Source organism: Pediculus humanus, genomic scaffold (assembly GCF_000006295.1).
Source record: "Pediculus humanus corporis 1103172107447 genomic scaffold, whole genome shotgun sequence".
Taxonomy (NCBI): Eukaryota; Metazoa; Arthropoda; class Insecta; order Psocodea; family Pediculidae; genus Pediculus; species Pediculus humanus.
In genome coordinates this window covers 255330-266973 of record NW_002987068.1, presented here as the reverse complement: position 1 = coordinate 266973, position 11644 = coordinate 255330, and positions in this window count along the sequence as shown.

The following is an 11644-nucleotide window of genomic DNA, read 5'->3' as shown; positions in this document are numbered from 1 at the left end:
GGTGGGAGAAAATTTTTTTTTTTTTTTAAAGATGGCGAATTAATAAACAAAAAAAAAATTTTTTTTTTGCTCCGGATTCAAAAGAAAATTCAAATTTACTGGAAAGTTACGCTGGAACGGCATTACTTGACCGACGTGTATCAAGGCAAGGGGAAGGAAGGGGAAAGAGAGGGGGGAAGAGAGAAGGAGAGAAAGGAAAAAACTTTTCCAAAAAATAAAAAAAAAAAATTTTTTTTTATTATTATTCTTACGAGGATTATTATTATCACGATTAAATAAATAATAACGGAATTTTATTTATTTATTTATTATCATTATCATTATTTAAAATAACGGTTTTTTATTGTTTAATAATATTATTAAAATTAATTAGACTCCATACATAAATTATTAACTCGATTGTAAAAATTTATTTTATCCCGCTCGTTTTTTTTTTTTTTTTTTTTTTTTACGGTCTTGTTCTGAGTTGTTGTTGTTTTTTTCGGGTGATAATAAATTTCATGTCCGGTCGAATTTAATACAATTTCAAATCGTTGCTGCCACGTTTATTTTTCTTTTTTTTTTTGTACCGTTTGAAAATTCGAAAAGAAAGAAGAACGACTAAAAGTTATAAAATGTAAAAAAAAATTGGTTTGGAAAAAAATTTTTTTAAAAATTTTATTTATTTATTTATTTTTATTTTTTTATTGACGAACGCGTAAAAATAAAAATGAACGGTTCGAACGGGTTTGTAAAGAATAAAACGAAGCAGACGATAAAAATTATTCTTTCGAAATCAGAATCGAAAAACCGATGAAGAAATTTAAAAACCGACAAAAAGAAAAAAACAAAAACATAAAACAATGAAACTATGAAATTTATTATCATTATCATTATTATTATTATTATTATTATTATTATTATTATCAATTCAAAAGATAAAGATAATAATAATGATAATGATAATAAAAAAAAAGAATCGATATATTTTTTTTTAACGTGGTAGAAGAATAAGAAGAACCGTAGCATTTAACAACGTCCGTAACAATTTATTTACGTGTGGTTCGTAATTCAAGGTCGATTATTCATTCGTAAGAGCGGCAAACAAACAAACAAACAAACACTTTTTCAACTTTCGAATTCAAATATTTACTGGAGAAAAAAAAAAACTGGAATATATGTTCCAGTTTCTTGTTCGGAAAAAATTTTAAATTAAATATTAAAAAAAAAAAAAATTAAAGAATGATTGAATTGTTTTGTTACAACAACAAAAACAAAAATCGATGAATTTGCCGAAAAAAAAAGAAGAGTCGGAAAGTGGCGGAAGGAGGCGGAGGGAGGGTGGAAGAAAGTTTAATGGCGGCGAAACGAACGAAATTAAAAAAAAAAAACTCATTTAACCAACCGTTTTTTTTTTTTTTTTGTACCGACAATAACAACAGTAAAAATAAACAAAGAATTTTTTTTTTATGGTTGGACAAATATTGTAGTGTGTGTTTGTATAACAACAACAAACACAACAACAACAAAACAACTAAATGACAAAAGAAGATTTGTTTGAAGTTGATTTTTTTTTTTCTGTTTGATTAAGTTTAAATTTTTTATATGAAATAAAAAGAAGGGAAGGGAAAAGGCGAGGGGTAGGTTAAGAAAAGGAGGAGGGGGAAGTTTTAAAATTATTTCCCTCCCCTTCCGCCCTCCTTCCCCCCAAAAAAAAAAACAAAAAACGAAATCGATAAAAAATTAAATATGTGTCCGACGATGAATTTTTTTTTGTAATCAACCGACGAAAAAAATATAAAAAATTTTTTCCTTTGTTTGTTTGTTTTTCATATTATTATTATTATTATTATTATTATTTAGTAAAACAAACACATACGGAAAAATAATTGTCGTTGTTGTTTTTTCTTAACGCGAGGTCGATGACAGTAATTTTGTTTTTTTTTTCAGTAAAATTCAAAATTTTGTTACCGTTGTTTCCTTGTTTGTTTGTTTTCCTTTTGTTGTCCGTTTGTTTTTTTTTTTGCAAAAAATAAAAAATGAATATTTATTATATAAGGAAAAAAAAATTTTTTTTAAATTCGCGTTTGTTGTTACAACGTTTTAAAATATAAAAAAAAAAAAATTTTAATTTTTTTTAATCGTGTAATTAGACAAGGAAAACGTAACAATAAAAAAATATCAGTTGCTGGGGGCGGGGGGGTTTAAGATATAATTTTGCGTAAAACCGGAATCATTATATTACTACAAACACGACAAAATCAAAGTAAAAAAAAAAAAGGAAAAATCTCATTTTCTTTTTCCACGTTTTTTTCCTTTCTTTCTTTTGTTCACGATATCATTATTATTATTATTATTATTTTTTGTTCTCGAATAATAATCGTTACAGAAAATTTTAAACAACAAACAAAAAAATTTTACACGATGACCATTCATTAAAAACAAAATGATAATAATAATAATAATTGAACACAAAGAAAACTTTTCAAGGGGGTCATCCTTAATTTCAAATTTCCGTGCCTGATTTCGAGAGAGAGAGAGAGACTCTTAATTGATGATGAACCCAAAATAAAATTTCCGCCATTTTTTTTTTTTTTTTTTTCAATTACATAAACTCGGTCAGTACCTTAATTTTCATCGAGGTTTATTTTTCTTCTCATTTTAATTTCTTTTGTTGGCTACCTTGTCTCACGTAAATCACATTAAATTTGGTTGGCACCACTGATTTTCCTTTTTAAACGAACGACGAGTTTTCGAACCTCCGACTTCCGTTTGATGACGTACTAAATAAATTTTTTTTTCGGTTAGCTATTTGACGTTCTGCTTAAAAACAAGATGGCTAAATTTAAATAAATGACGTCGTTAATGACGTCATTTATTTAAATTTTTAAAAAAAATTGTTTTAAAATCGGAAGATGAAGAGAAAAAAAGAAGAAAAATGGAAACGGGATGGGTATTAATAATAATAAATTTTTTTTTACCATTTAAAAAAAAATCAATGAGGTGAAAGTGGAGACAGAGAGGGGGAGGGTGTGGATGAGGGGTTGAGAAGTGGGAAGGAATGGGAAGGGAGGGGGTAGGAGGTTAATTAAGCGTTTAAAAGCCCACGAGTCATCCACACGATGTTGAAAATGATTCAGTTGGTATATAAATGTTTGCTCATTAGCACCCTAACCAAACAACGACCAGAGCACTGTGCCTGTTTGCCCTTTGTTTGTCAGTAACCTTTGTTACTTTTAAAAAACTTTTTTTTTGTTTGTTTGTTTGTTTATTTATTTTCCTTTTCCTTGTTCTTTTGCTTTGTGTTTTTTGATAACTAAATTATTACCTTTTTTTTCTGTTTTACCTCCCCCCAGACTTTTGTTTGTTTTTTTTTTTTTTTTTACCTTCACTTTTCGATTCTTTTTCTTTTTTTTTCGTTTTATTACCACCTTTTACCCGTTTTGTTGTTGTTGTTGTTGTTTTGAATTATTTATAAATGTGTGAAAACAAACAAATGTTTTTCGAAACACACAAAAAAAAAAAGAAAAAAATGCTTCGTTGTAAAAATAATTTTAATTTATTATTTCAAATATATAAAAGAATCAATCGTAAATAATAATTATTATCATTATTATTATTTATTTTTTGGGGGGGAGAGGGGAGACGTGTGATAACGACAAAAACATTTTATTGAATTTTTGTAACGGTGATAAACGCGCGTAAAATTATTTTTTAAAATTTTTGCTTTTTTAATCAATGCACAAAATTGTATTAATTTTTTAAAATTATCGTTTGTTGTAATGTTTGTTATAATGTTGTTTGTTGTTTGTAGTAATAAACTCGCGAGTAATTAACCCAAATTAATTTTATTTTATTTTATTACAACAACAACAAAAACGAATAAAAATTTAAAAAAAAAAAAACTTTAAATTTAAATGTCGTCATTAGTCGTCGTGAAAGTAATAAAAAGTAATTTTTTTTCTTTTTTTTTTTTTTTTTTTTCAAATTGAAAACTTGAAAGAAATAATTATTAACGCACACACACACGCACTCCCGCACAAACATACGAGAGTGCGTGTAAGTGCGGGTAAATATACGACTCGTATACATAAAAAAAAAAAAAAAGGCATTTTATAGCGAAATAATGATATCGATATGTTAAACATTTTAAATAAATAAATAAAAAATTATTATTACGAATAAAATTTAACACAATTAAAAACCGAACGGTTTTATTATTATTATTACTATTATTATTATTATTATTATTTTTCGATTGCAAACGGTAATAAAAAAAAAAAAATTTTCAAATGTAATTTTTGAAAAGAGTATATCATTCATAAAATGTTCTGAACTTTAAATGAAAAGTTCAGAATCGTCATTTTGTTTTTGTTTGTATTTTTCTGAATAATTTTTTTTAAAAAAATTTAATCGATAATAATAATAATTGTAAAAGAAAAAAAACAACAAAAAAATCCGTCCCTGTGATTTTTTTTTGCTCATAAAAATATCAAAAAACAAAATAACCGGAAATGTAATTCTTAAACAAAAACAAAAAAAATTTTTTTTTTTTGCGTCGTCTGCTTCTTTTATACATCTAAACCTTCTCCGAATGTAATCAAATACCCTGATCCTTTTCCTGTTCCTAATTCTACTTCTTCTCTTACTGCTTCGATCCTACTCACCTAATTTTTATTTCACTCTCGATTATTTTACTTTTGATCCTGTTTCCGTTCCTGATTCTCATCTTCGTTTTATCCTAATTTTTCAAACCTTCTTTTACCCCTAATCCTACTCCTTATCCTACTCCTGAATCTGCTTCTACTCCTAATTTTTTTTTCTTATCCCGTTTCCGTTCCTGTTTTTGCTCCTAATCCTCATCCCTCTTTTACTCCTGATTCTGCTTCTTTTTTTTTTCATTATAAATTTCATCAACGCATAAAAAAAAAATAATAATAATAATATTATTGTTTGAAATTTAAAAAAAAAAATTTTTTTTCTTGTAAATCAGGGACGGATTGGTACATCGAATAAACATAAATTTTATTATTATGAATACAAAAAACAAAATAAACAAAACAACTGATAACTTATCAATGAAAATTTTATTAACTGACGATAGAAAATTTAATTAACCTCTTTATAATTATAATTATTATTAAAATTATTTATAAAAAATTTAATATTTCTTAGTTACGGTACTGATTTAATAAAAAAAAAAAAAGAAACGTTTTATTTTATTTTTTGAATTAGTAGATTTAAGAAAAAGATTTATTAATCTGATTTTCGTTTCCTTCTCCCTCCTTCCCCCTTCATCCCTTTCAATTCTCCCCGTAAAAAAGCAAACAATTTGAATTTTTTTCTTTCTTTTTTTTTTTTCTTCCAACTCTGTCATCCTGTTTTTACTTTTTCTCATTTTTTCCCACTTTTTTTACACTTTTTTTCTTTTTTTCCTTTTCTTTCTTTCTTTTTGTATTCTCAACGCTTCATTTTTTTTCTTTTTCTTTTCCTGTTTTGTGTGTGTGTTTATGTTTTTCTTCAATTTTTTTATATTTTTTATTTTCTTTTTATAAAAAAGAATCAGTTATTTTTTTTTCCTTTTTATATATTTCATTCTCTTCTCTTCCCCTTTCTGTCGTCTTAATAATAATAATAATAATAATAATAATAATAATAATAATAATAATAATAATAATAATAATAATAATAATAATAATATGAAGGGATCGTGTGAATGAAATAAAAAATTTATTTCAAAAAAATAAAAAAAAATAAAATTCAAATGTCGAAAATAATGACTGATATATTTATTATTATTATTCATTCCAGGTTCCTATTTAATTTTTGATTTTAAGTGTGTGACGTCACACGCATAAACCCACTCACCTTCGTAACGGACTCGATCGGGGTCCGGCTAATGTAACAAAAGAATCGAAAACGAAAATGTCGATGCAAATGATAAATTATTATGTATTGTCTAATTATTTGAATCGATTGAATTAATAATAATAATAATAATAATAATAATAATATGACAAAAGATTCATTCATCAAATGTCATCAAGTTAAAAATGAAAAGAAAGAAAGGAAGGAAAATGACGTCATACAAACGAACCAATCAAAATCGTTTTTAAATTTTCTTCTGTTTTTCTCTCTCTCTCTCTTAAAAAATTAAGAGAAATAAACAAACAAATTTCAATGGTATGTCATCATTCATTGAATAACACGGGGAAAAGAGAGGGGGGAAGAAAGAGAGAGAGAGATAGAGGGAGGGAAAGAGATGAAAAATAAAAACGAAGTGTGAATTTTCATTTAACGGTCAATATAATAAATAAACATTTTTTTATTCAAATTTAAACATCCTTGATTTCTCTCTCTCTCTCTCTCTCTCTCTCTTTCTCCAGACTTTTCCAGTATTTTTTTTAAAATTTCTTCAGATTTCTTCAGTATTCTAATCGAAATTTCTCCAGACCTTACTTCATCAGACTTCTATAAAATTTTTTCTTGTCTTTTCCTGAACTTTTTCGAAATTTTTCCAGGCTTTTCCTGATTTTTTAAAATTTGTTATTATTATTATTATCGTAAATAATTAAAGATCAAAAACTGGACAATTTTAAAGAAATCAAAAAAATTATTTTTTTAATTTCCCGTCGTTATACACACACGACAAATTATCAAACGTAAAAATCTTTTATCATTCATTAAAAAAAAAAAATTGACGCGCGAAAAGTCAAAAGTCTACTGATAACCTCACGATACCTAACAACGACAATGATAATAATGATAATAATAATAATAATAATAATAAGACGGCCGGACAAATACGTGAAGTTGAGGAGTGAACGTCGCGAGTAAATTAATTACTCTCGTTTTATCATCATATTTTTTTTTTTTTATTAATCGTTTCCGTTAGTTTTTTTTTGGAGGGGGGAAAGGGGAAAGAAAAGAGGGGAGGAAAAGGGGGAGCATTAAACGGGTTAAAAGAATAAGAAATAGGAGAGAGGAGGAAAGAGGAAAAAGGAAAAAAAAAACAAAAAAAGGAAAAGAAAAAAAAATATTTTCCTTACAATTTTAATTGATTGTGGAAAATTTTTTTATTTTAATTAATTTTCATTAATTAATAAAGAAAATTTATGTTAATAATAAAATCGGTGAAAAGCCTAGAAGGTAAAATAAAGGAAAAAAAAAATAAAATAAAATTATTACGTAATAATTTTTTTTTTTTTAAAACAATATTTTGACAGTTTTCTCCAGTAAATAATTTTATACGTCAAAAAATTTATTTTATTTTATTTTATTTATTACTCTCTCTCTTTCTCTTTTTTTTTTTAATTTAATTTAAATAAAAATATTTTACCGCGGTTTCGAATCGTTAAAATAAATAAAAATATTTCACCGCGGTTTCGAATCGTTAAAATAATTAATAATAATGATAATAATAATAATAATAATTAAGTTATAAAAATTTTAATTTTTTTTTTTTTAAACAATATTTTTTAATATTAATTTTATTTATAACTAAATTATTATTATTATTATTAACTTTGTTTTAGTCTCATCTGGAATTTACTGGAGAAAAGGTAGAGGAAAGAAAAATTTAAATAAAAATCCCCCTTTTATCCCAATGTCAAAACTATTAAAATTCATTTTTTTTTTTTTTTTCATTTCAATTTATTACCTTGTATCAAACACACACACAGATATTGGGTAATAAATTTATTATTATTATTATTATTATTTTTTATTACATATTTTTTAATATAAAACAAAAAATTAATCATTTATTATTATTATTACGGTGAATAAATGGGGAGGAAAAAAAAGAAAGAATGAAAGAAAATTTTTTAAATAAAAATGACGTCAATAAATATTTAATTACGTAATTAATTAAAAAAAAAATTACTGGAATTATTTTTTCCATACCTCCCGTGTTGATAAGAATGATGATAAAGCTGATGATGATAATGATGATGATGATGATAATTATTGCCCAGGTGATGACGCGTTAATGTTTTTATTAAAATCAAAAAAAATTTTTAAATTATGAAAAATAAAATCGACGTGGGATTAGAATTTCGACATTATATATGCATATATTGTAATTTAAAAAATTTTTTCCCATGATCAAAACAACGGAAAACAACAACAAAAACAAACACTCACGCGCACCCTATCGATTTATTAAAAAGTAACTGATAAGTGATAAGAAACTAAAAAAAAAAATAATAGAAATTTAAATTTTTCCTTTTTTTTTCTTTTAAATAAATTATTATTATTATTTCATCCCGCGTTAACTAATTAGGAATGTTTCTCCCCTCCTCCCACACGCCACCCCTACCCCCTCACGAGTTTTAAAACGAATTTTAAATACTGATAATAACAGAAATAATAATAATTGTTAGGGGAACGAAAACACGAATGAAAAATATCAAATATTATAATTATCGAGTACATCGTAATCCTACGTAAAATGACGTCACAGAAAAAAAATTTATAAATAATAATAATAATAATTTGAATAGCTCTATAAATAGACTATAATAAAATATCATTTTTAATGTCATTTCTAATATATTTAACAAAAAAAATTTTGTTTAAAATTAATAAAGCCTGGTAGCAATCTTTTTGAATAATTTATATTCATAATTTTAAATTGAACTATATTAAAAAAAAAAAAAACGTGCGTACGGTGGTATGCGTGCACGCACACGCGCACTCACGCGCACTATCGCGCGTATCAAGTAGCAATGACTATTTTAATTATCGATAATGTTTCTCTTATATTTATCATACGTATAAGTATAATTTATTAAATGTTTTTTTTTCTTTTTACCGTAAGGAATGATTTCACGGTATGAAAAAAAAAAAAAAAAAAAACTCAAATACGCGTTTGTTGATTTCACCTAAAGGCTGAATATCCGAAAAACCTACGCAAAATTTATCAAACTCAGCTACCGCAAACAACAACAACAACAACAACCGGGTCTTTTCCCTCTACCCCTACCCACCCTCCTCCCTCCTTTTACAAAAAAAAAAAATTGATTAATGTTTCCTGTGGTTTTTTTTTTTTTTTTTCCTTATAACAAACCTGACCAAAGGGGGTTTAAATAAATTTATTTATTTTTTTCATACGCGCGTGCAGTAGTCAATTTTTAATAATAATAATAATAATAATAATATTTTTATTAACGTTCGTGCAGGTATCAACAAATGAACGAACAAACAAACACCTTTCACGGCTTACACCTCGGATTATCCCTTAATTAATTAATTAATAAAATAAATTATAAATTATTAAAAATAAAAAATCAATACGAAATCCGCCGATCTATTATAATACTAATAATGATGATAATAATAATGATAATGATAATGATAATGATAATAATAATAATAATTCGATCGCGTGCGTTTAAAAAAAAAAAAATAAATTTGTTCGAATTAAATTTTTACTCTGCCATCTTTAATTTAAAATATCTACCCGCCAATTTTTTTTTTATGACGATGATGATAATGATGATAATGATGACGATGATGATGGTGATGATGGTGGTGGTGGTATTGGGGGTGACGGGGATGATGGCGATAATGATAATATTAGTAATAATGATTTTTTTTTCACGATTCTCGCAAAACTAAGTTTTCTTTTTTTTTCTTTTTATTATTATCATTATTATTATCATCCTCATCATCCCCATCATCATCATCATCGTCATCATTATCAGTATCATTATTATTATCATTATTGTTATTTATATACAATTATTATTGATGAACTCTCCCCCTTGAAACGAATCAATAAACGTTTCAATTTTTTGTTTTTTTTTTCAACCCTCGTTTTATAAAAAAAAAAAAAAAACGACGCATTATTATTATTATTATTAACATTCATTTTGATTAAACGTTTTTTAATTAATATTTAATTTACATAATTAATAATTATTTTAATAAGAAAAAAGAAAGAGAAAAAAACGCGCGCGTAAAAAAAAATTAAATCCGCGTTCGTCAATATAATAGTAATTAGTTTTGTCTTCTTTTTCTGTGTTATAAAAGAGGAAAACCTCTAAATGTTTTTAATAATTATATAATAATAATAATAATAATAATTTCTTTTTTATCGTTTTATAAAGGAAATCAATAACGTCTAGCGAATACTTATTGATTAATAATAATAATAATAATAATAATAATAATAATAATAATAATAATAATAATAATAACCATTATAAAAGGAGGAGAAAAAAATTAATAATAATAAGAATAATAAATTGAAAGAGAGAGATTTTTTTTTTAATATTTTACCTACTTATTTATTTATTTTAAGAGAAACAAAATTAAATTATTATTATTATTATTCGTTTTTTTTTAAAAAATAAAAAGCAGAAAACATTTTTTTTCTTTCCATAATAATTTCATTATAAAAAAAAAAAAGAAAAACGTTTCGCGGAAAATTTTTTTTTATTAATTAAAATAAAATTTATTTTTTATGTAAAGTTATTATTAATTCGGTTTTTGTAAAAAAAAAATACATAATTAAATAAAAACTTTTTATTTTCGAAAAATTAAAGATTGTATCGATGACCTTCAGATCCCCCTCGCCGCCCCCCCAAAAAAAAACAACGAAAGAGTTAAACACCCCCCTAAACAACAACAAAATCGGTAAAAAAAATTTTTATGGTGGTGGTTTTTTTTTTTTATAAATAAGAAAATAATAACCGGTTACGATTTTAACCGCAGAGTTAAAAATTCGACGATATTCACAAACAACAACAACAAACAACAAAAAAACAAAACAACAACCCAAAGGAAACCCATTAAAAATCCATTAAAATCATTTTCAACGATTTAAAATTACCTCCTTTTGGACATTTTTTTTTTTTAAATTTCACGCGAGAAAAAGAGAGGGAAGGGAAGGGAAGAGGAGGGGAGAGGGGGAGAGAAAAAATGGCGGAAAGGAAATAAAAGTCCTGGAGTAAGAAAAGAAAAAAAATAATGAAAAAAGATACATAAACAAAAGGTTTTATTCATTGCGTGGAAAAAGAACGTACGAGGTAGACAAAAACAAATCGTGTGTGCGTGTGCGCATGCGTGAATGCGTGAGTGAGTGTGCGTGAGTGCGTGTGCGTGGATATCCGGTTGCGGTTTCCACCATTAATCCCGATATTATTATATTGCGGTTTAATACACAATCGTATTTTTTTTTTTTTCCATCATTGTCTTTATTCAAATCTACATTCCAATTATGGTTAATAATAGATTTATGGAAGCCAAAAAAAAAAAATTATCAACAACGTTTGTGCCCCCCGGGGGGGCCGTCGCACATAAAAAAAAATTTTTATTTTATCATTATTATTATTATTTTTTTTTTTTTTTTGCTTCGGTTCAAACGATATTTTCTCAATAACAATTTTTTTTTTTTTTTTAGTTCGGTAAAAAAAAAAAATTCCAAAAAAAAAAAAAAAAAATTTGTTGCCTGGACAAGTTTTACTACTATTCGTAACTTAAGCCGCGGCCATTGATACATTTTTAAATTGTTTTTTTTTTTTTTGTTTCGATTCCATAATTATGTTTTTGTAAAATTTCTTCATTCTTTTCCAGCTGAAGAAAACGTTGAGGGCCTCTCCCTTCTCCTCCCTCATCCCCTCCCCACTCCTCGTAATAATTTTCTTTGAAACAAATGAAA